This window comes from Bos indicus x Bos taurus, chromosome 1 (assembly GCF_003369695.1).
Source record: "Bos indicus x Bos taurus breed Angus x Brahman F1 hybrid chromosome 1, Bos_hybrid_MaternalHap_v2.0, whole genome shotgun sequence".
Lineage (NCBI taxonomy): Eukaryota > Metazoa > Chordata > Mammalia > Artiodactyla > Bovidae > Bos > Bos indicus x Bos taurus.
Window position 1 is genome coordinate 57,560,087 of NC_040076.1, and position 25,710 is coordinate 57,585,796.

Sequence of the window (25,710 nt, forward strand, 5' to 3'; positions counted from 1 at the left end):
AATTGTGTATATGTACCACAGCTTTCTTATCCATTCATCTGCTGATGGGCATCTAGGTTGCTTCCATGTTCTGGCTATTATAAACAGTGCTGCGATGAACATTGGGGTGCACGTGTCTCTTTCCCTTCTGGTTTCTTCAGTGTGTATGCCCAGCAGTGGGATTGCTGGGTCATAATGCAGTTCTATTTCCAGTTTTTTAAGGAATCTCCACACTGTTCTCCATAGTGGCTGTACTAGTTTGCATTCCCACCAACAGTGTAAGAGAGTTCCCTTTTCTCCACACCCTCTCCAGCATTTATTGCTTGTAGACTTTTTTTTTTAATTTAAGAGTTTATTATGATTTATAAGTCTCATTTTAAAAACATCAGTCCATCAAACCATGTAGAAATAAGTATGCAAAAAGTCTGCAAAACAAAACATACTTTAAACATGTTTAAGTAGAGAAGTTATCTGAAATTCTGGATTTTCAGTCACTTCATTATTTGCATTATTATGCAATGGCAGCCAAATAATCCTTAACTTCAGTTGGGGTAAGCCTCCTAAATCCGGCTTCGTTGCAGATTCCAACTTCTATATTATCTTCTGTCATCTGCCCTTCAAAGCTTTCCTTTAGGGTTAATATGGCTGTATGAATGGCATCTTCAAGTTCCAGATCTTCATTATATCTTTTCTCAAGGAAAGTTTTCCCATTCACATAGTTCTTTCCCATTGCTGTGGCTTTCCAGGCAAAGTAAGCTCCAGATGGATCTGACTGAAATAAATATGGCCGTCCCTCATTCCAACCACAAATAAGTAAAGAAACTCCAAATGGGCGAACACCACATGACTGGGTGTATTCCTGCATCACAGAAGCTACTCTCTGGACCAGCTGAGCTGTGGGAATGGGTTCTTGGTAAACTAGATAGTACTGTTGAGCTAGTTTTCGAGCTCTGTGCACAAGTACCCTGTAATCTGGGCCCATGCCACTGTACACCAAACCTATGTGCTTGGTGATTGGTTCCACTTTGTGGACACTTCGTTCATCATACAGAATGGATTTCTGTTTCTTCTCAGTTGCCAAGACCACGCCATTTGCAGCTTTAATTCCCACTGAAGGAGCTCCTCCAGCTACAGCAGCCAAAGCATATTCTATCTGGACAAGTTTACCAGACGGGCTGAATGTAGTCAGCGAAAAGCTGTAACCACGCTCTGCCATCTTTACCCGAAGACCCAACGCACTGCTTGTAGACTTTTGGATCGCAGCCATTCTGACTGGCGTGAAATGGTACCTCATAGTGGTTTTGATTTGCATTTCTCTGATAATGAGTGATGTTGAGCATCTTTTCATGTGTTTGTTAGCCATCTGTATGTCTTCTTTGGAGAAATGTCTATTTAGTTCTTTGGCCCATTTTTTGATTGGGTCATTTATTTTTCTGGAGTTGAGCTGTAGGAGTTGCTTGTATATTTTTGAGATTAGTTGTTTGTCAGTTGCTTCATTTGCTACTATTTTCTCCCATTTTGAAGGCTGTCTTTTCACCTTGCTAATAGTTTCCTTATACACTAATAATGAGAAAACAGAAAGAGAAATTAAGGAAACAATTCCATTCACCATTGCAACGGAAAGAATAAAATACTTAGGAATATATCTACCTAAAGAAACTAAAGACCTATATATAGAAAACTATAAAACACTGGTGAAAGAAATCAAAGAGGACACTAATAGATGGAGAAATATACCATGTTCATGGATCGGAAGAATCAATACAGTGAAAATGAGTATACTACCCAAAGCAATTTATAGCTTCAATGCAATCCCTATCAAGCTACCAACGGTATTCTTCACAGAGCTAGAACAAATAATTTCACAATTTGTATGGAAATACAAAAAACCTCGAATAGCCAAAGCTATCTTGAGAAAGAAGAATGGAACTGGAGGAATCAACCTACCTGACTTCAGGCTCTATAACAAAGCCACAGTTATCAAGACAGTATGGTACTGGCACAAAGACAGAAATATTGATCAATGGAACAAAATAGAAAGCCCAGAGATAAAGCCACGAACATATGGACACCTTATCTTTGACAAAGGAGGCAAGAATATACAATGGATTAAAGACAATCTCTTTAACAAGTGGTGCTGGGAAAACTGGTCAACCACTTGTAAAAGAATGAAACTAGAACACTTTCTAACACCATACACAAAAATAAACTCAAAATGGATTAAAGATCTCAACGTAAGACCAGAAACTATAAAACTCCTAGAGGAGAACATAGGCAAAACACTCTCTGACATACATCACAGCAGGATCCTCTATGACCCACCTCCCAGAATATTGGAAATAAAAGCAAAAATAAACAAATGGGACCTAATTAAACTTAAAAGCTTCTGCTTAATTTTTAAATTGTCTTTCTAACTACATTGTCTGCTCCATTTGGATCTGGATCCCCAACTGATATGACACTCAGACTTAGGAAATACTAACTATTCTCTTCTGAGTTTCTGTGGATTTATAAACATAAGTTGCCTCTGTAAATTAAGTTCCAAGTCTATGTGTTTATGAGAGCAAACATCTTTGATAGGAGTAACTATATACTGGTGGGGAGATTTTGTTGTACTTCTTAGCAAACAAAATCTTATTGATTGGCTACCAATGGAACTACATGTACCTTACCCCATCCTTTCTTTTTGCCTTTTCTTTAGCAGGTAGAAAAGAAACAAGGTAGATAGCTAGTCATGTTCTCTTTCAAGTAAACTCATTTTTTTTTCATTCAATGGCTAATTTCTTTCTTTAAGCTAAAATAAGTCCACTGTTTAAAAGAAAGAGAGAGAGAGAAAGAAATTTTGTAATATAATCTGGCTCAAATATGTTTTAAAAAATATGGAAATTTATACCAGACAAATGACTTTAGTATATCTAGATCATGAGTTAATTTACTGTTTCCTAGCACCACCTACACTCATTTACCAAAAAGGAAAGATATGAGAATCATAGATATAAATACATCTCTTTTCCTTATGTGAGGAATCAAACTCTTTGTTAATGAGACTTCACTTCTTTAATTCAAGTTAGAGTCAGTCCATCTTCACAAAGCTCTCTTCATTTCTTGCAAAGTTGATGAAGTAATTAATGTCTTGCAACTGAATCAACATGTCAGTATACCAGGAACAAAGCCTTCACCTGAGAGCTTGTGAGAAATGTAGACTCTCAGGATACCCCTCAGAAGTGGCATCTTCCCAAGATTTCCAATTGATTCACATTCACATGCAAGTTTGAAAAGACTAAGATAAAGCAGGTTTGATAATCAGACAGCCTTGAAAATTCATCTCAAATGGCGTGAATGGGATGGTTGTTTCTACAGGAATCTTAAAGCAAATATGTGGGTACTGATGAATTGACAATACAGGATACCTCATCTTGCAGACCAGAGTGATGAATAATGACAAAGAGACCTGAAAAGACGTGCCTACACCCTTCCTCTTGGGCTCAGGGGATCCCTCCAAGATTTACAGTCCACCCTCCAGCCCTCACTCATTTCTGTTACTTTATTCTCCTCCTGGACCTTCCTCTCTGCCTTTCTACAGATGTCTGGTTTAGACAGGCTGGTAGTGAGTTCCTGCTGCTACCCTTTGGGTGCCTCTCAACACCCTGAATGAGGCCAGGGTGCAGGAGGAGAGGAAGAACCTGAACATCTGTGTAATCCAGAAATGAACTGTCCCCAGGAGCTTTTTTCTCTAGTAGAAGTATCCCCAACCTCCAGGATCTAATGCCTGATGATCTGAGGTGGAGCCCATGCTTGAATGGGCTTGAATCATCCTGAAACTATTCCCCCCTGCCACTCTGGTCCATGGAAAAGCTGTCTTCCATGAAACCAGTTCCTGGTGCCAAAAAGTTTGGGGACCATTGCTCTGGTATATCATCTGCTACCTTCTTTACTCTGTCATCTTTCTCAAACCTAACTGAAGAAATGTATTTATTTCCTATTGGGATCTGTTGCTTTCCTGTTAGGCTTTTCCTAAGTGTATCTTTATTTTGAATAGTAAAGAGAAAAAAAAAAAAAAAAGATTAGCATTCATATAAAAGAGTAGAAACAGCAAACCAGGAATAGGCAAACCATTTTGGTGTGACGCTGGGTTCTCCTTAACCCTGAGAGCCATCAATGACTTGCAAATGATTTTTAACTAGTACATTAATTTTCAACAAATATTAAGAGCTCCTGCTTGTGCCAGATGCTATCCTATGGAGTGCAGGTGTTTTGGTGAATGAAACAAAGTCTCTGTGTCTTTCCACTGTAGATATTTGGTGTGGGTACAAAATGAAAGAGAGAACAAAAATGAGTGAAACAAAACTCCTAGCCTCAAGCCTCCAGCGTAAGTGGAATGATACAGGCACAGATATGAGGGCAAAGGGGGAAATGAGGGAAAGTAGAGGAGAGGAAGGCAAGAAGTAGAGACGGAAGTCAAAAAGACATGGACGTGGTAGGAGATGCCAGCCACGGCCATCATGGTGCAGCGGGCTCCCACCCAAGTTCTGAGACCAGAGAGTACATTTCTTCTTCAGAGGGAGGAAAAGATACTAATCAGAAAGAGGCAAAAGAGGCTTTTAGTAACAAGAAACCTTCTGAAGAAAGGAAGTTAGGAATCAGATTATAGCAAAGATATAAGTCAGAATTTTAAAGCTCAAGTAATTTTCATAGATTGTAAGAAAATGTCAGGGCCTTCCGCTCTGAGAGTTCTCACAGTCCTTTGCAACAGTCACACAAACACGTTGGGTGTGAACATAGGATCCTATGTGTACATGATGTGCGTTGGGATCGTGGGGGGCGCAGTGCTTGGGCAGAAGGAAAGAAAGAAGGGAAGGCCATTAAAAGCCTTGCTGAGAAAGGTATTTCTTGTGCACAAAAAAGAATCAGGCCCCTCGCTCCCTACTGAGCCCATTTCTCCTGCCTTTGCCCGGGCTGTCAGGCATGAATCCCTGTAGCATTCCGTAACTAATTGACAGTAATGGGGGCCATTGGGAGTCTAAGAATACATGGCATTGCCCGGCATGCACTGGAAAAAAGGGGGGGCTCCCTCGGGGGCAGCTGTGGGGAAAATAAAGGCTGTCTTGTAAACTTCTTTTAATGTGAAGGTAGGAGGTAGAACATAGGGAGGAGCAGGTTTAGACAAACTTCTACTTTAGCCTAAAAATAAAAAAGTTATAAATCCCCTATCTTATCCTGAGCTAATATCCCAGGATACTAAGTTTGCCACAGAGAAGAAACAGATGGAATTTCAATTAACCTCAGGGCCCCCTGTGAAATCTATATTGTACCCTCTGGATTTACAACATATTGTAATGTATGACTGCAGGCTCTGGAGATTCCATCGCAAATCAACCCTCTTTATTCCAGGGATTCAGAAAACAGCTACAAAGACCCATTTCAGAATCAAAAGTGGCCAACTTTTTACAACTTCATCCTCAGAGTTTGAAATCAAATTTTTATTTTTACAACAGATCTTATTTATGTGCACGGTCTCATGTTTGTTTGTTTTTTTAAGAGGAGACATTTATTTTTTCCTTCTATTAATGATAATGTTTCTGTGCTAAAACTGTTTAGCCCAAATAGAAAATTGGGGGAAAAAATACACCATTATCACATCTTCAAGAATGATTCACCACAGACCTGCAGTAAATTATCTCCCAAGGATTTTTACCTTTCTAGAATCTAGTTTTTAATAGTAAAAATAGTCAAAATAAAAGCAACTACCTCTGCTATGAATAGCACATGAAGTTGGAAACACTGAAATAACTTTTTTAAGAATTCCAACTTGTTTTTCAAAGCCAGAATTATTTATCAGGTACCTGTGTGTGTGCGGTCACTCAGTCATGTCCAACTCTTTGTGACCCCATGAATTGTAGCCCATCAGGCTTCACTGTCCACAAAACTTTCCAGGCAAGAATATTGGGGTGGGTTGCCATTTCCTACTTTAGGGGCTCTCCCCGACCCAGGGATAGAAACTGTGTCTCTTGAGTCTCTCCTGCATTGGCAGGCACATTCTTTACCACTGCACCACCTGGGAAGCCCCTTATCAGGTACCTACAGACTTACAACTTTGATTTTGCTTTGCTTTTCTTGTATTATTGGCCTTGCCTGTCTGTATTTGTTTTTCATTTCACAATTAATATTTGCATAAGCATTCAGCTTTTCACACACAAAAAAGTTTTCAAATTGATTTTGGCTTTTTGATAAGTTTTCAGCACATTTTTCTCAGCATAGGGCTTTTCTCTAAAATTGTACTTCACCTCAAATCTTTCATGACCTTCTGCAGAGATGAGTTTCTTCCATGCAGTAGTACAGACTCTTTCTCTCCAGGTTGCTGCTCTGTTTTCCAGCATCATTTTATAGAAGATTTTCCCCTGAACTCCTGGGGAGTATCTCTAGGAATCCAGATAAGCAAAGACCTGTGCTTTGAGGAAAACTCATTTTGGAGAACTGAAATGTGTCTTTTTTTAAAAAAAGACTAGGGGTTGAAATGATGTGAAGGGCCTTCCTCTCTAAGATCACCACAGGAAACAGAACCAGAGGGTTGTCCTTGGAAACACTATCTAGGGACTCAGATGCTGAAAGCTAGAAGGACTAGAGAAGAGATGTCATTTAGGCAGCAAAGAGACTGTGTATCCCCACACTTCAGTTTCATGGAAGTAAATAAGCAAAAAGCCTACCAGGCTCCTCCATCCATGGGATTTTCCAGGCAAGAGTACTGGAGTGGGGTGCCATTGCCTTCTCCAACATGAATTGGCCACAAATATACATGTGTCGCCCCCATCCTGAACCACTCCCCACCGCCCTCCCCACCCTGTCCCTCTGGGTTGTCCCAGAGCACTGGTTTTGGGTACTCTGCTTCATGCATGGAACTTGCACGGGTCATCTGTTTTACATATGGTAATGTACAGGTTTCAATGCTATTCTCTCAAATCATCCCACCCCTAATCCTACATGCAGGGCACCAAAGGAGACACAGATGTAAAGAACAGACTTTTGGGCCCAGAGGTATCAGATTTTCTGATGGCCTGATCATTTGCAGAGTTGAAAGTGACTTATCTTTTAAAACATAGTCAATATGGTTCTTCTTCATTTTTCCTTCCCTAGCTTCTTCTCCAAGTCAGCCCTGAACTCTGTACTATTTAAAACTTATTTAAGACTCCCACAATTATGTTTGGCAACTTTACATTTGGCCCTTATGTTTTTGTTTTTATCTTGTTAATTTCCTATTCCAACACCAGTAGAAATTAAAGCAAAATAAAGGAGAAGGAAAGGATAATATAAGAGGTGTTCTGAAATCACCTAGTTTGAACTTCATGATCAGATAAAGTGGGAAAAGAATCCTAAGTAACTCAATTGAAAAAATATATGCTTGATGAAATTTTTTGCTGTTATTTTACTTTTTTCTTGTGTGTTTTCTGGGTTAGTTTTATTATTTTATCATATCTTCTCCTGAAAACTCAAACCATGATTGTTTTTAATCTCTTTGCTGACCCAAAGAAATTGAGTATACTAAATCAAACAAGCTTTCTATTAGATTTTACACACTAGTTTCTTCCAAAAATCTTCACTGACAAGCCTTTCTCAAAGATATCTATTCCTTTCTTTGAATTTTTTTGGCATTTACATTTATAGACAGCAACTCATCACCAAGCTTTTGTTTATTAACTTGGCTTGAGATTGTTCTCTATTTAACTGGGACACATCTTAGCTTCAGAATCAAGTTCCAAGGAAAATGACTATTCTTTTTCGTCGCAGATTCTGCAGAGCCTGATTTTATAGGTCAGACAGTTTGTTGAGCTGAATTAGGGAGTGTGCTATATATAAATAATTTCCCTGAAGTATGGTTGCTGAGCCCTGAATTGATTGGGAAACTGGGCCGTGTAGACGGAGTATCATAGTGAGAAGAGCAAAAACATTGGTCTGGACTATGCTGCTGCTGCTGCTAAGTCACTTCAGTCGTGTCCGACTCTTAGATTCTGGCAAATAGAAAGATAATCTTAGTTGAGGACAGGAGCCCAGACAGTAGCAGACAGAGCTGGAGTCCAGCTTGGGTGCCTCTGTGGTGGTGGGACCAGAGGAGGACTGTGCAGGGAGGGTATTGGAAGATGTTGAAGTTAGAGACCAGAAGTAAGATTGGATTTTCTCTAAACAAAAGAGGAGACATTTTCTGTAACATTTGTAGAGGAGAGTCCAGGAGAAACATCTGCACTGAGAATGGAAAGCCAACCCATGAGACACCAGAGACGAAGATGTTCAAAGAAAAGCATTGATGTGGTTGAGTGACTTGCCAGGAATGTTTGACTGGGCTATTATGACAAAACTGATTCCAGGATCTCATTTTTGTGGTTTCAACAACTCTTTGTCCATTCTCTGCAGATTGCCCTCTTTACCATAAGTATGAGTTTTGACCCTTCATTCTCTTTATCTTTGAAAGCTCCAAGGAAATCGTTGTTTAAGGAGGATCAGACTCTGCTTGTGAGAGCGGAATCACACCATGAGGATTGTTCTGAGCTTGCCACCAGCACAGTGGTAATGACAACCACTCAGAGATAGTGTTACTATCTCTGACTATATCTTTTTCTCTATATTAGGAAAATGGTTTTATGTCTTCAGAAGTCATTTCTGCCTGTCATTAAGATTGATAAAATAAATTGGCATTCACGTAGGATCTTTCTAACAAGCACTAAAACTCAGTATTGACAGAAGAATCTCTCTCTCTCTCTCTTCCTCTAATTGGCTTTATTTTTTGAACAGTTTTAGGTCTACAGAAACACTGAATGAAAAGTACAGTGAGTTCACATATACTCTCTCTTCTTCCCCATTCCCTTACTTCCTTCCCCCACAGTTTCTCCTATCATTAACATCTAGTATTGGTGAGGTACATTTCTTGCAGCCTATGAGCCAATATTTATACTTATTTTTTAACTAAGGTCCATAATATATATTGGGGATTCCCAGGTGACTCATTGTAAAGAATCCACCAGCCAGTGCAAGAGATGCAGGTTTGATCCCTGGGTTGGGAAGATCCCCTGGAGGAGGAAATGGCAACCCACTCCAGTATTCTTGCCTGGGAAATCCCATGGACAGAGGAGCCTGGTGGGCTAGGGTCCATGGGGTCACAAAGAGTCAGATACAACTGAGCACACGTGTACATATAGTGTATTATATATTAGGACTTCGTACATCCTATGAGCTTTGACTAATGTATAATGAAAAGCATCCACTATTACAGTATCAAACATAATAGTTTCACTGTCTGAGAAATCCCCTGTGCTCCCCCTATTCATCCCTCCCTCCTTCCCTCTTGTCTAACCCCTATATCACTGATGTTTTTACTCTCCATAGTTTCGCCTTTTCCAGAATATAATATGGTTGGAATTGTACAGGATATAGTATCTTCAGATTGACTTCTTTCAATGAACAATATTCATTTAAGGTTCCTTTATGTCTTTTCTTGCCTTGGCTTTTTATCACCAAATAACATTCCTCTGTCTGGATGTACCACAGTCACCAATTGAAGGACATCTTGGTTGTTTAAAAGATGCTAAAGCAACATCTTCAAAGCAGTATCTGAAGCAACATCATCAAAGCTGTTGTAAGCAACAACTTCAGATCTTCCCTGGTGGCTCATTGGTAAAGAATCCACCTGCAATGCCAGAGATCACATGCAATGTAGGAGACATGGGTTTGATCTCTGTGTCAGGAAGACCCCTCGATAAGGAAATGGCAACCCACACCACTATTCTTGCCTGGAGAGAGGAGCCTGGCAGGCTACAGTCTATAGGTTTTCAAAGAGTCAGACATGGCTTAGCAACTAAACATCAAAAACTTCAAAAGCAAGCCTCTCAGAATTCTATATCCCCACATTCCCCTATCTGGCTCATTGACTGGCTGGCTCCTAGCCTCTGGGAACTGACTGCTCACAACTGCTCTTGGTCCTCCAAGCTCAGTGTGGCAGAGGTCAAGGTCATAATTATGTTCAAATAGCCAGATGGCTAATTCCAGCCCAAGGCAAGATGAGCTCTAAGGTATCACCATTGTGGAGGAGAAACAGTCTCATCTGACCCAAAGGAACCTATGCCACCTCAGCCTGCCACCTCAGCCTCTGACCCTTGGAACTTGGATTTCTGTCTGAGAAGTCACTTGGAGATGCCGTTTCCAGCCACATGCCACAGACAGACCACTTTCATCTTCTGAACCCAATTCCCAACTAGCTAGATGCTGCAATTACAACCCATCCTTAACACTTGCCCACCTGTGTGTTTTTAAAACCTGCTTCAGCCTCAGAAAAATAATCATCCAGTCCTATTTATTTATTTATTTGGGTGTGCCAGGTCTTCATTGCGGCATGCAGGATCTTAAGTTGCAGCGTATGGGATCTTTTTTTCTTTTTAGTTGTGACATGTGGGATCTAGTTCCCTGACCAGGGATCAAAACCGGGCCCCCTGCATTGGGAGCACAGAGTCTTAGCCACTAGGCCACCAGGGGAGTCCTTTGTTTTGCTTAAAAAGGAGATTCTTATGTTACCAAACCAAACCTGGGTCTGCTCACTGACTCTACATAGCAAAACTGATCTACTGACACCAGTGGTCATGAAGGAAAGCACAGCATTTACTGCACCAAGCAAGGAGAACAGGCAGCTCATGCTCAAAAACCGGAATTCCCCAATGTCTTTCAGAGAAGGGTTTTTAAAGACAATATTTGGAGTAAAGGTTTCAGGGGGCATGACTATGATCTTCTTGGTTGGTGGTGAGGTAATAGGATGATGTTTCAGGAGTCTTAACCACTGACCTTTTGGTGCCAACCAGCTTGGGGTCTATGTGCTTGTGGTCAGCATGTGGTCTCCATCCTCCACCTGGCTTGGGGGTCTTAGTTTCTGCAGAACAACTCAAAGACATGTGTCAAATTGTTATCGATGTTCCTGGAGGAGGAACTAGGACTATTTTTTAAGCTGTCATTACTTTTCTTGTTTGACAGCTTTTCCTTTGTTTCTGCATCCCCTCACTTTACTAACTAGTTAACTGCTTCAGTCTGCTCTTTGGAACTCAGGGAAGGCCTAGGAGACTAAATAAATTCTTCTTTTTTTTTTTTTTGCCAACAAGAAATGGGCATACAGAAGGGCTTTTGTACCTGAGAGAACACCATAAGGTCCTGCTTGATTTTAATCTTCTCTTTTCTTTGATACTCACAGATATTCCTGAGAGTAACAGGGGTGAGACAAGAAAAGGAATAAAGTTTTAGATAGAGAGGTTCATTACAAACTCGGCAGGGGAACTCAGTTTTAGGGGGTTCAGATCCAGTCAGAACCATCCACTTTAGAGTTCTTCCACTGGTTCCTCCCCTGTGTTCCTATGTTGTCCTCTTGACTTCTACATACACTTAAAATGCATTTGGGGTTTTTTCCCATGAGAGTGGGGGCTTCCACAGCAAAGTTGTAGAGGTGGTCTATCTTCTCAGGCTCCTCTCTGAGCCACTTCCTTCCCACCCACCTCCTGGTGCCCTGGTGCTCACCACAGCGCCCTCAGCACTCACAGGATCACTCACAACCTGCTTCTAGGCTCTCTAGTCTCCCCAATCATTCCAAGAAGTAAAGGGCTGAAAACAGCTTAAGCATTTTCAAAAAGGGACTGCTCAGATCAGCCAGGAGTAGAGTAGATACGTGAAGCTTCAAGACACCTGGCCCCATCTCAAGGCAGAGGCACCAAGGCTCTCCTGAGATGGGGTGAAAGGAGGCTCCAAACCCCTTAAGCAGCTTCCTCTCTAGGTTAGCTCCTCACTTAGAGCTTCCTGAACATCTCCTGGAAACTTTCTCATCACGTAACCCACCTCTCGAACATTCCCTGAAGGGTGTCCATTTTCAGTTTTATTGGCATGATTCTTCAGAGGCCACTGCCTTTGGAGTTCTTATTCTGCTGTCATTCAGAGATGGTTCCATGCTGGTATCAACAGAGTGGACTTCTTCCAGCCAGGCCCAAACAGCCTCTCTCTAACTTTCTGTGAAATGTGCCTGATGGCACTTAACATGAGAGTACCCATAAAAGTACACCTTAGCACCAGAGGAGAGGCATGGGTACGTGTATACTAAGTCCCTTCAGGCATGTCTGACTCTTTGTGACCCCACCGACCATACCCCACGAAGCTCCTGTGTCCTTGAGATTCTCCAGGCAAGAACACTGGAGTGGGTTGCCATGCCCTCCTCCAGGGAATCTTCCAGATCCGGGGATTGAGCCTGCATCTCTTACATCTCCTGCTTTGGCAGGAAGGTTCTTTACCACTAGCATCACATGCATCAAAGGCAGTGAGTGGAGGGCAGGAGGAAGGGGGTTTTTGCAACAGTGGCAGAAACTGGGCATGGAATCTTGGCAGTCCTGAGGAAGAAGGAGGAAGACAAAAGATGAAGAAGCAGGGAGGGTGAGTTGAGTGAGATGGTTTAATTATGATGTATTTTGTGTGCCAGGATCTCTGTGGATATGGACATAAAGAAGGCAGTCTGCTCTCAAGATCTGGTTTGGCAATGAGAAACAGTTCTCTGTCATTCAAATGGCAACACTGGGTTTGAATTGGGAGAAAACCATTGATTATCCTATCAGAAAACTCTTGAGTCAGCACTGCCTTGTTTCATAAAGAGAATAAGCAAAGAAGTGGTCTGTAACGTTTGCACAGTGTCTTTCATGTTTGCTGAGACGTACTTCAGGCAGATTTACATGCATTACCTCTCTTAGGGAGGTATCTCTATCTTAAATAGGAGTCAATGAAAGCAAGAAAAGTTCAGTGACTCGCACAAGGACACGTGACTAGTAATTTTCAGTCTTGGTCCAGCTGTTTCTAAAGCCTGTTCTCATGCTGTGTAGGTGATTGGAATTCAGCTGCCCTACTCACCTACTCCAGAGTCTTTTCCCGCCAAGAGAACAGTTGTTCCTGAGGTAGGAGCTTGAAGTTTAAGAATTAGAGGTATATCCCTTATCTAAATATTTTATTCGTCAGTAAATTTCTGCAGAGAGGAATGAGCCTTTAAAAAACTTACCATTAATGGCTTCCTTACTGAGAATATATTTATGAGAGAATTTCCTGCAAGGAAATTTTGATCGCCTGCACGTGGGATGAGCAGCAGTCAGAAAAGGGATAAAATGAGAGATACACAGAAGAAAGAGGCAGAGATGGAAGACACCTTGGCTTACTCCTCAAATTTGTGTGGGTGCTCTGCTACCTGGGAGAAGCCCTGGCCTGCCTAATTTCTCTCCCTGTCCAGGGAACATGAAGATAACTGGCTCGCTCACCCCAAAGGATCAGCAACTGGGCAGAGGCCAGAGAAGAGAAGGCCACAGTAGCAGAGGTGGGGGTGGGAGCCAGTAGGGTGGAGACAAAGGGGAAAGTAACTTTTTAAATAAAAAATGATAAGTGATGAATAGAATGGCTAATCCTGGGGAGCCCTGAGAATGCTGGACCGCCAAGCAAGGGCCTCTCTTTTTTTCACTTTCCTTTTTCTATTCTTTTTAATTTTCTTTTATTTAATTTCGCTGCAGCACGTATAATCAATTATAGCCTGAATCAGGATAAAGGGAGGGGAAGCACTTTAATTCATAAATCAATTTTATACGGTCATCAGTCAGGTTGTGAATGCAAATACCTCTGTCGGTTTAGGTTATTCAGAATTAATTGACTCCCACCGGGCTGGGCTGCAGATGGAGAAGGGCTTTCTCACAGAGTCTCCTTGGGCCCAGCATGGGGGCTGCCGGCTTCCTCCCTTCCCCCTCAGGCCCTCAGCCACCCCTCCCTGCTCCTTTACCCTCTGGGCCCCAAACGTGGAGATGATGGGGGTGGGCGTCCAGCAAAGAGCTGGGTGGGTAAGAGCCCAGAAAGATTGTTTGAAGAGGGGAGGGGATACACAGAAAGATGAAAGACCCCAAACAAACCCTCTTCAGCCCAGGCCCTGCAGAGACACCTTTATGTGATTAGAAAAGCTTAGCTTTCAAGGGTCTGCTTGTAAGTTCTCTTGAGCTTCTTAAATAAGAAAGAAAAAAGAAAATAAACAGAAAAGCCAGAGCCCCTGGCCTGAAGCTGAAGAAATATCATTCAGAAACTGCCCAGTCGCAGAGGTTTGTGCGGCTGTCAGATTCCAGCAGCCAGAGAGCAGCTCAGGAGAGAGGGCAAAGTGCAAGTGAGGGCAGGGCCCTGTCCAAAGCACCTGAGGCTGATCGCCCGGGACAGCCCTGGATGGGGGAAAGAATGAATGAATCTGGTGTAGGAAGGACCGCGGTGGCCTAGCAGGACAGCACCTGTTTCCTAAGTTCCCGAGTTAGGGTCTTCCATCACAGGAGTTGATTCTAATGTGGAAAAGACACACACCGATCCACTCATATACTCAACATACCCTGCTCTCTACTTCTCAGCTAACTATACCCCCTGAGTGTGTTGCTCCAAACCAGATTATTTTCAGGGTTTTCACCAGTGGCCCCCATGTTAGACTCACCCAAGGAGTTTTCTGTTTTGTGTGTTTTGTTCATTTGTCATCTACAGTCCATGGGGTTACAGAGTTGGGCATGACTGAGTGACTAATACTTTCACTTTATTGGTGATGTTCAGGTCCAATCTTAAAGATTCTGCTTTAATCAGATCTTGAGTAGGGCATGTTTTTTGTTTTTGTTTTACTTTCAATAAAGTTGCAAGCGAGTCCAATGTACAGATAAGAATGGAGCCACTGAAGTATCTGAGAGCCACCTCCACCCCCAGGCTCCAGGCTCTCCCCACTACCCAGCATGGTTCTCAAAGCATGTGCATTAGAATTGTATGGGCAGGAAATAAAATGGCAAGGAAAAAATAACAAAATAAAACTTGAGGTTATATATGTTGCAGATTCCCTCATCCTCTCCAGACACAGTGAATCTCTGGAAAATTATATAATTTATACAAACTCTCAGTAAATATGGGGACCACTTACTGGGGCAAAGCACCAAGATATCAATGTTTGGCCTGTTTTTATTTAAAAGCAAATCCTGGCCTCCTCTCAGTTGGTAGACATCACATTTTGCCTTCATGTAAAGTAATGCTCAAAATTCTCCAAGCCAGGCTTCAGCAATATATGAACCGTGAACTTCCAGATGTTCAAGCTGGATGTAGAAAAGGCAGAGGAACCAGAGATCAAATTGCCAACATCTGCTGGATCATAGAAAAAGCAAGAGAGTTCCAGAAAAACATCTATTTCTGCTTTATTGACTATGCCAAAGCCTTTGACTGTGTGGATCACAATAAACTGTGGAAAATTCTGAAAGAGATGGGAATATCAGACCACTTGACCTGCCTCTTGAGATATCTGTATGCAGATCAGGAAGCAACAGTTAGAACTGGACATGGAACAACAGACTGGTTCCAAATAGGAAAAGGAGCACATCAAGGCTGTATATTGTCACCCTGCTTATTTAACTTCTATGCAGAGTACATCATGAGAAATGCTGGGCTGGAAGAAGCACAAGCTGGAATCAAGATTGCCGGGAGAAATATCAATAACCTCAGATATGCAGATGACACCACCCTTATGGCAGAAAGTGAAGAGGAACTCAAAAGCCTCTTGATGCAAGTGAAAGAGGAGAGTGAAAAAGTTGGCTTAAAGCTCAACATTCAGAAAACTAAGATCATGGCATCTGGTCCCATCACTTCATGGCAAAGAGATGGGGAAACAGTGGAAACAGTGTCAGACTTGATTTTTGGGGGCTCCAAAATCACTGCAGATGGTGATTGCAGCCATGAAATTAAAAGACGCTTACTCCTTGGAAGAAAAGTTATGACCAACCTAGATAGCATATTGAAAAGCAGAGACATTACTTTGCCAACAAAGGTCCATCTAGTCAAGGCTATGGTTTTTCCAGTGGTTATGTATGGATGTGAGAGTTGGACTGTGAAGAAAGCTGAGCACTGAAGAATTGGTGCTTTTGAACTGTGGTGTTGGAGAAGACTCTTGAGAGTCCCTTGGACTGCAAGGAGATCCAACCAGTCCATTCTAAAGGAGATTAGCCCTGGGTGTTCTTTGGAAGGAATGATGCTAAAGCTGAAACTCCAGTACTTTGGCCACCTCATGTGAAGAGTTGACTCATTGGAAAAGACTCTGATGCTGGGAGGGATTGGGGGCAGGAGGATAAGGGGACGACAGAGGATGAGATGTCTGGATGGCATCACTGACTCGATGGACGTGAGTTTGAGTAAACTCCTGGAGATGGTGATGGACAGGGAGGCCTGGCATGCTGCGATTCATGGGGTTGCAAAGAGTTGGAGACGATTGAGCGACTGAACTGAACTGAACTGAACAGTTCTATGTTTGTGGATTTTGCCAGGGAGCTCTCCTGAGAGATCCAGACCTGAATCTACATGCAAAGGAAAGCAGTCCATTTGATGAAATGATCTTAAGGTTGTTGTTTAGACACTAAGTCATGTCCAACTCTTTTGCAACCCCTTAGACTGTAGCCTGCTTACTTTGGCTCCTTTGCCCATGGGATTTCCCAGGCAAGAATACTGGAGTGCGTTGCCATTTCCTTCTCCAGGGGATCTTTCCAACCCAGGGGTTGAACCTGCATCTCCTGAATTGGCAGGCAGATTCTTTACCACTGAGCCACTTGGGAAGCCCCATCTTAAAGATTGCATGTTCCCAAACATGGATTTTTAATCCACATTGAGCTTCTGAAAAACCAGATGCAAGTTCCTCTGTCCATGGAATTCTGCAGGCAAGACTACTAGAGTGGGTAGCCATTCTCTTTTCCAGGAGATCTTCCAGAGTCAGGGATCAAACCCAAGTCTCCTACATCACAGGCAGATTCTTTACCATCTGAGCCACCAGGGAAACCCTACTTATTTTTTTAACCAGCACTCAAATAATCAGCCCTAGATCTTTAATACAGTCCTCAGTCTTTTGTTTGTATGCAAATAAGCCATATTTATTTATTATAAAAGGCTAAAAGAAATTATTGGAGAAATGTTCCAGTTAGACATTCATTTGCATAGCCATATATTGGAGGCAATAAAACTACCATTCTTTAAAAATCACAGTACTTCAGGCTTCATTCCCAAGTCAGACTAGACTTCCTCTCCCAAAAGTCTGAAGGCCTTAATGGAGATTAAATGTGTGTTTTTTCCTGCTGTACTTAGCCAGCAGCAATGAGAAATTGGGGGAGGGGGTGGGTTAAGAATGAAAGGGCACCTTGTTTGCAAAGCTCCATGTTTTAAGGTAGAAAATGAAGACATCCATGTGAAGAAAAAAAAATCCTCATACCATTAAGGCAGTATGGCAGGGTGATTAAATACACAAGCTTCGAGTCAAAACTGCCCAGCTTTGAAACAACTGCACCACTTACCTTAGATAAGACATATAAGCTGTGTGCCTCAGTTTCTTTCTATTTAAAGTGGGAACATTAGTGGGAGCTACCTCATACAGTTGTTGTGAGGATTAAATGAGATTAAGGATCTAAAGAGCTAAGCAGAAAGCAGGCCCAGTAAACGGCAACACATATATTGACTGAGAGAAAGCAGGGATGAGAGGTTTCTGAAGAGTGGACCACAGGGCCTGTTGGTCTGACTTGGTCCCGCCAGTAGTATCAGCATCTCTGAGAACTTGTTAGAAATGTGAAGTGTCCAGCCCCATCCCAGAACTCCTGAGCAGAAGCTCTGAGGATGGGACTCAGCACCCTGTATGTTAACAAGCCCTGATAGATTCTGAACCACACTAAAGGTGGAGACCCATGGGTGAGTAAAGGATCCTTGACAAGCAATCAGAAGGCTCTTAGGGTCAAGCAGTTTGTGGTAAAGAAAGAGGTTGGACTCGACTGTCTGTATAGGAAACAGATAAAGAGGGCTCACGCAATGGTGTTTGGCATTGGAAGGAAAGGCAATGTAGAGAGAGTCCAACCAAAGGATGAGATCTCACCAGGAAGCGTAACTACTCATACAACAGCGTGGCTTACAGAGTGCTGGCCCAGATCTCACAACCTTAGATGGCCTTCCCACCTCCATGCTCCCAGCCCCTCCCTAGATTCTAAGACTCAGCAGTGCCTCCAACCCCACTGTACCCTCGGACTTCAGCAGACTGCATTGACCCACTCTGCTGCCAGGTTAGAGCAGCAGGGAAGTCTGAGGCTCTTACTCTAGACGTATGCAGAGAGGGCAGCTCTGCCAGGAACAGGGGCCTGGAGGGGCGATCTCAGCCATGCTGCTTTGAGATGCCAGGGGAGTATCTTCTCTTCAGTGCTTTCCTTCTCTTACAATCGGATTCCCAAGAGCCAGAAGGGGAGATGGGGGAAAGGCAGCCTGGAGGGGTGGAAACAAAGGAATTTGGAAGCCATCTGTATAAAGGTAGTTTTTTAAAGGTATCCAAAAAAAGAGAAAATAGAGAGCAGTCCAGGTGTTTCGGAGAGAAACCACATATTCCGATCTACAAGAGGCTAAAGAAGGCAGGCACAAGTAGGAGCCAAAAGGGGTAGTTAAAATGCCCTGTTAAAGATTTCAGTTCCACAAACAATAACTGAACACCTATTAGGTCCCAGGGACTCTGCTAGACTCTGAGAGAAAGAAATCATAAGACACAATTCCTGCCCTCCAGGAGCCTTTGAAGAAAAACAGAAGAAAACAGAAAAAATGTGCACATTCCTTCCAAAATGACATCCGAAGAAAAGAAAACAAAGCAACTCCCAAAGTTTTTTATTAAACATTTGACTTAAATTTGAGATTTGGAGTTCAGCAAACAGGCAGAATGCAAATTATCCACTCCCAACCCGTCACCTTCACACACACATACATACATGCACGCGTGCACACACCGTGTACACACACTCAGTGGTGGTCATGGCCTTGTGGAACTGACCATTGAAGGACTGGCCTGGCTGCTGCTGGCCCTGCCACTGGACTTCAATCTTGATCAGAAAAAACACTACAAGTTCATTAAAGAAACAAATCCTAGCAGTTTCTGGTACGTAAGCCAACTCCAACCTACCCTCCCTTCAATGAGGTAAGGGTAAAGGAATCTGACAAACACAGATTTAATTTCCTGTGAAAGGCACAGGGGTTTAGAAACTAGGAGAGGGGCAGGATTTAGCCAGATGCATCTTGTGTTTTATCACACATGACACATAAAACCCTTGCATTGTGTTCACCAGGGCCCCTTGCTTTCATCCATCCTTGACTTGGCACCACATCCCTTCTGAGCGCAGCCCTTCAGCTCCCGCTCCTCGGGGAAAAGAAGTTAGGGCAGCTTGGTTGGTGTGGGGGCTGGGACTTAGGTCACATGCTTCCCAAAATATCTGTCCTGTGGCCACTTTCCCAGGTCACTGTCCCACCTTCACACTTTCTCTAAATGTGAGCTAGTCAGTTATTAGACTGAGATATAAAGAAGACTCAAAAAGGGGGGCCCTGTGTTATTTTTCATGCATCAGCCCCTAGGTGCTCCTGGAATCTGTTCTCTTGCTCTCTGAAAGAAAAAAATGAGTTTTTATTCCCTCTCAGCCCTTTGCTGATATTTATTTCCCAAGTCAGTTCCAAACAGCCAAATGAATTTTTCAGAAAAACCACAGCTGGAGTGTCAGAGTCCAGGTAACAATATTAAAATAATCAAGAGAATCCCTTGGATGTTTTCAAAGTTTTCTTCTGGGCATCCTTACATGCTTAGGATTATTCTTTGTTTCCCTTCTGTTGTTCTCCTTGGCTATTTTCTTCTGCTGCTTCTTTTCTTTCTCTATATTGCTCCCCAAAGCATAAGCTATATGTCTGTGATGCTGAACAACATCGATTCTGAAAGTTTGGGATTTTTTTTAAAGAATGTTCCTTAGACAAAACACAACCCTGGCTGCAGCTGGAGGCTTCTGGGATTTCTGTGCCTTATTTTCATGCATGGCCCCTTTCATGAAACCTGAGGGAATTCACGGGGGTGGGGTGAAGGGAAAAGAGAAGGAGGGGGAAGAAAGGCGTGAACCTTTACACCCAAAGTGGGGCTTCAGAAGAATTTACAGCCGTCTTTTCTGGAGACCGTTAAGGTTTTATTGCCCTAGTACCAGCAGTTACAATGCTCCATGGAGCTCAGAGCTGAGCCCACGCCAAGGATCCCCTAGCTCACTAAAGCTGGCAAGAGGCCAATTCTAAAGCAAGTTCACTTCAAGAAGAGAGGGAGCTAGTCTAAGTGGGAGGTGGGCTGGAGGAGAGAAAGAAACCCAGAAAGTAAATAAGGCATTATAAAGTCACAGCTTGGCTCTGCAGTCAAACAGCGCTGACTTTGGGTGACTTTTCACTATTTACTAGCCAATGATATTAAACAAGTGATTTAACCACTCCAAGGCTGAGGTTTCCAATCTGTAAAGCAGAGCTCATAACAGCACCAAGCTTATTGGATTATTGTGAGAATTAAATAAGATAAATCCTGCAGAGTTTAGTATAGGGTCTGGTTCACAGTAAGAGCTTAATGTATATTATTTTATACTGATAGTGTAAATAATGGCATTGCAGGAGAGGAGAGGCCAACAAGGTCACACTTTTTCTAAAGGTGAATGTGTATAATGAGACATAATTTCTTTCTTACCTCTAAACATTCCCTTCTATGGCAATTCTCCTAGCCAAGCCTGCTGGATACCTTAGGTATGAGGGGAAAGACCAGTAAAGAAGAAGAGAAGTGAGAAGAAAAAGAAAAGATGATGATAGCAAAGCAGATTTATAGGCAGAAACAATTGGAAAAAGAAATGAGAGAAAACTAAGTGAGAGAAAATAAAATGGAAATCGTCAAAGATGGAAAGAAGTTTTTCAGCTGGACGCAGACTAAGCAGGAAATGTGGACAAGAGGCAGATGAGTATGGAAACGTGCAGGGTTTGGTTTCCCAGCCACTGTGTCCTCTGGGGAGGTTCAGCTCAGTCACTCAGTCCTGTCCAACTCTTTGCCACCCCGTGGACTGCAGAACACCAGGCCTCCCTGCCCATCACCAACTCCCAGAGTTTAACCAAGCTCATGTCCATTGAGTCCGTGATGCCATCTAACCATCTCATCCTCTGTCGTCCCCTTCTCCTCCTGCCTTCAATCTTTCCCAGCATCAGGGTCTTTTCAAATGAGTCAGTTCTTCACATCAGGTGGCCAAAGTATTGGAGTTTCAGCTTTAGCATCAGTCCTTCCAATGAATATTCAGGACTGATTTCCTTTAGGATGGACTGGTTGGATCTCCTTGCAGTCCAAGGGACTCCTAAAAGCCGTGAGCCTATGGGTGTTTAAAAGGAACACAAGCAGCAGAGCAAATCTTCCTGCAGAATATGTAACCCCTCTGCATAACTTCTGTCAGTCACAATTCCTCCTTCACAGCCCTCCCTGACCTCTAGCTGCACAGCCTCATACCTGCAGACTTTACTGTCATTCTGAAAGAAACCGGGCTCTCCGAGATAACGTTTGGCATTTTGTGCTGTGAGTGCCTCTGCTGCAAAGTGTAGGATTAAATTATCCTGTGCCTAGAACTTGCTGAGTGCTTCACAGTGTTGTTGAATGAATGAATGAATGAGTCATGTTGAGGCAGACTTGTGTGACTGCTGAAGGCGACAGGGTTTCTTCCTTGGGAGTGAGGGTGCTAAAATGTTCCAGAATTAGATAGCACTGGTGGTTGTACAGCCTTGTGAAAGTACTAAAATTGCTGAATTGTACACTTTAAAATGGTGAGTGTTGTGGTATGTGAATAGTATCTCAATAAAATAAATATAAAAACATAAATGTCAGCCTTAGAGAAAAAACAGTCACAAGCTTGTCTTCCAATTTGCTCTTCACACCGGGTCCTCTTCCCATCCCTTTGCTCCTTCTCAGAACATAAAGACAGAATGATTACTTTAAAAAGTCTGTTTCAAGTTTTCCTTGGAAAACTTGTTCACATGAAATCTAAGTGAGCCAAGGACGGTCAGATCTCAGAGGAATAAGGTGATTGTAGGAGGGGCACAGCCTCCTTTGGAACATTTCTCTAGGAACTGTGTGAACTGTGTTTTGTGCTGGAACACAAAGATTCACTGTCTTAGCAAACCTCTTCATATTGTCCCAACCACCGAGATTCAGCCACTAAGAAATTCTTGGAAATCAATGGCAGTGTTACCCCATCTTAAGGTATGTTAGCCTTTAGGTGCTTTTATGAAACACCTGAACTTTGCTGACAGTCAGGGGCATTCAAGTGAGCGGAAATGATTTTCCAGATGAGCTGGAGTAGAGCAAAGTCTAACCACAGATTCTCCTGTTTTTCAACCTCCCCACGCAGAGTACCTCTATCAGAGACGTCTTCCTGGTATTGGAAGTTACTGTTTGCTATGGACACTTCAGTTTTGTGAAATAGTGTGGTTAACTTATACACAGCACAGTTCTCAAAGGACTTTGTGTGGAGCTTATTTCAGTGGCTTGTTTACTACTGGCAAAGGGAACTCCTAAATCTTAAGTACCATTTAATACATCAGTAGCAGACTGCTTAGACAAACAGGATTTCAGGTTTGGGGCTGCTGTCTGCTCCATCCCTATAAATTAAAGACGGAATGAGTCCATACATGTCTGCAACCCACTCTAAGGTTTGGGCCAAGTACTGTCTTCTGTTTCAAGTTCCTTCTCCAGCATCCAACCATGAACGAAATAAAAATGGGGGAAAGGGAAATGCTACTTACTCAAACCTAATCTTGAAGTAAACAAACGTCGACATCGTCGTTCATTCAGAGGTTTTATGTGAACTGAGAGGCTCTAAGAGTTTCTGAAAAGTCCACCCAATCATTCTCTATAACTTGTCACAACTCACTGAGAATCTCGGTTACTAAGCCTCCAAAGTGGGGTTTGATCTCGATCTTGGGTCCCTTAGTTGTCACTACCAAGGCCCCCATTCCTATATTTTGTCAGTGATGTCATCAGCCAACCTGAGCCTCAAATCCTTGTGAGTTCTCAGTGCTAAAAACTGACATCATCATCAGTAAGGGAGTTTGTTGAAAGTTAAATGTTATTTTAAAAGTTATTGAAAAAAAGCTTTCAGAGCCACAACTTTTGTCTTTATCCTCCACCTGTTCAAGCACCCCAGATTGGAGTTTCTGACCAGATACTCTGTGAGGCCTTCCCTGCTTCATGATTCTTGGTCTGGCTTGCTTCATTTAGTATGATCATTTATGTATCGCAGCCTACTTCTTTCTTTGTCCCCTTGGAGTACCAGTTTAAGGTCATGCACGTTGCCATGTGCTCATCTCTTTTGTTGCTTCTTTTTGCTGCCCGGTACTCCAGGGTGGGCCTCCACTGTACTGTCTCTCTCCAGACCCCTGACACCAGAGAGAGCACCAAAACAAGCCTATCCCCCATGACATATTGTAACCACGTCATTGGGATAGTATGTCTGGGGATAAAATTGTTGGGTCATTAGGTGTGTAAATATTTATTTGACCAAGTAGAGCCCGATTGCTTTCCAGAATGGCTACACTATCCATATTTCATCAGCAGCAAACAAGGGTCCTCTGAGCCCACATCCCTGCCAAAACTTGGCCTTATCTAGCTTTCTCATCTTACATTTGAGAAAAGGAAGCTTAGCATGAGTGGAGCCTCCTCCCTTGACCAAGAAGAAGTAAATGTAGCTAGGGGTACCAGACTGGCTAGACTATACCAAGATGCCACTGTGGCCACATGGAAAAACCATGTGGTTTTTTGATCCACATTTCTTCAATCATTTAAGAATGCCCATCACTGTCTTTGGACATCAGTGTTCTCATCCCTTATTTAGAGGAGTAGTGTTTAATGATGTCCAGGGCTCTTTCCAAATCTACAGTTCTCCAACTGTGAATACCCTTTTGTCTATCACTAGCAATTGCCTCCAGTGGCATCCAGGTGTGTCTGTGGGCTTCAAGATGTTGGAAATAACAAACTGTTCTTTGTACCTTTTTTTCACTAAGTATTGAAAGCATGTACGGAATAACCCAGCACCCACACGCAATGTTATAATCCTCACATGAATCTCCTCTCCCAATCTCCCTGCACCCTCGGCTAAGACAATTCCCAGAAATAAAAGACAAGGTACACAGTGTACTTTTGCAAAGTCCAAGAGTATGTTAGATTAGACTTTGTTCCAGTCTGAACAGTATTATTTCCCCTGTTCTAGTGAGGGGTGGGTCACATTATTTCTAAGGCAGAGTCCAAATATGGACATGATATCACCCGAACTAGGAGAAGCCAAAGGTCCCTCCTCAGGCATTTACTGAATGAGGATGGAGAACTGACATGAAGTTGGGGGTCACTTGGAGAGCTTTTATGGCTGACTGGTCACTCCCCACTTATTTTTCTCTGTGCCCAATGAGGTTCTGCAGACTCTCCTGGCTTCCAGACACTGCCTGCGAGGACCGTCAGAGCATGTGCATGTAGACCAGCCTCACTAGGATTCACTTCTGACAGCTCCCTCAGGAAGACCAGGCCTTCTTGAGCCTCATAGATGGGCAGTTGCTTTCCACCAGCAGTCTCCACATTTAAACCTCTCAGCCCCTCCCCATGTCACCTTCTTGTCAGGTTTCCAAATCCCAGAGACCTGGAGAGGCTTTAGTTTGGACTGAGTTTCAGCTCACCGTTTTCAGGATGAAAGAGATGAAGTGAACCACTTGCCACAGAGGGAAGCTCCAGGGTGAGATGTCTCGGGTCCTCGTCTCTCGTCCTCTGAGCTGGTATCTCTTCTGTCTCCTGAGTCTGTATCGTTTCATTGTGAATACCCAGTACACGTCTGTCTATCCCGGGGTTGTAAAGGGCAGGGTAGGAATCTTACCGAGGGATATTTAACTAGATGCTCATGTGTAATTCAAACAGCTTGTTTTCCTAAACAAAGGACACTGACTGGCTGTTTTGCTCTTGTCCCACTGAGCCTCTTTGTCAGCAGCAGGATTCAGTCTCCTCCCTTCAATGGCCAAGTTGGGAGATTTATTTTCCTTTGCTGTGGCCCAAGTTCTGCTTTTTGGGAAGAGCTGCTAAGCCAGTTTGGATCAGCTCTGCTGGGACCTGGATGGGAAATTCAGTATAAACCCACACGGAATATTGTTCTGGCTTAGCTGCAGGATTAGAGTTCAGAGTTCCAATGTGCTTGTGTCCTCTTACTCTACAGGGTCACTGCTAGGACACGTGGGGCCCTGCGCCACTCGAGCTGGTAAGGGTTTCTCCAAAAAAAAACCTCGCCATTTGAGTTTTTCTACTAGGTAAGGGGAGTACTCAAGTCTGGGGCTTATTGCTTTTTTTTTTTTTTTTTTTTTAACATTAAGTAATAGAACGTTAATAGTGGAAAACGCAGTGACCAGGGAAGTCTGGAGTTCATTGAACTCACTAACTGAGATGTGAACATTATAACCAGTATCATTGGTTCATGTCAGGGCTTTGACAGAAAGAGTTTAGAGACAAAACATTTTGTGATTTTTAGAACTCCTTTTCAGATGTCGAAATTGTAGATAAAGAATTATGGAGCTAACTAGTGGGAAAAGCATAGTAACCCTTCAGCATCAGAAAGATAGAGGTTCAAATCCTTTTAGGCTGATTTTGGTGAAGTCATTTAACTGTTCTGAGCTTCAGTTTCCTCATCTGTAAAAATGAAGATTATCATCATTATGTTGTAGTATTGCTTGGAAGACTATGTGCAGCATAGGATAATTTTTTTTTTTAAAGATAACTGTTAATTTTAGGATATGTGGAGGGAGGCAGGGATGAACTAGAACAATGAAGTGCATGAAAAAACAAGA

At 42.7% G+C, this 25,710-nt stretch overlaps 1 pseudogene across 1 annotated transcript; it reads right to left on the minus strand.

Annotated features, from left to right (window-relative positions):
- Nucleotides 1–310: 310 nt before the first annotated feature.
- Nucleotides 311–1,285, minus strand: LOC113879254 (annotated as a pseudogene). The gene has a single exon (XR_003507260.1). The product of XR_003507260.1 is annotated as a proteasome subunit alpha type-2 pseudogene (transcript).
- Between the last annotated feature and the right edge of the window lie 24,425 nt (nucleotides 1,286–25,710).